Below are 556 nucleotides of genomic sequence, written 5' to 3' on the forward strand. Positions count from 1 at the left end.
TTGGTGCATAAATTTGAATAGTAGTGGTATTAACTGGGCTGCCCTGTAGGCACATGGATATTATCCTATCACTTACAGCATTGTACCTCATGACTGATCTGGATATGTTCTTTTTGATGATGAATGCAACACCATTCCTTTTCAATTTGTCATTCCCTACATAGTAAACCATGTGTTTGTCAGATTCAAAATGGGCAATACTAGTCCATTTCAGCTCACTAATGCCTAAGATATCGATGTTGATGCATTCCACTTCATTTTTGACAACTACCAATTTTCCCAGATTCATACTTCGTACATTCCATGTTTCAATTTTCAATGGATGTTCAGCTGTTTCTCTTCATTTTGAGTTGTGACCCATAAGCAAATGAAGGTCCTGTGTGCTTTTCTCCACTGAGTTTAACTTTATTCACATCATCATGGTCAACTCTCCTTTGAGGAGGCATTTTTTTTTTTTTTCCCAGTCACAGTCTGAGTTCCTTCCCATCTTCCAGTCCTTTATCTGACAGTGTTTCTCTGCTATTCATAGAGTTTTCAGTGACTAGCTATTTGGAAG

Source organism: Chrysochloris asiatica, unplaced genomic scaffold (genome assembly GCF_000296735.1).
Source record: "Chrysochloris asiatica unplaced genomic scaffold, ChrAsi1.0 scaffold00270, whole genome shotgun sequence".
NCBI lineage: Eukaryota > Metazoa > Chordata > Mammalia > Afrosoricida > Chrysochloridae > Chrysochloris > Chrysochloris asiatica.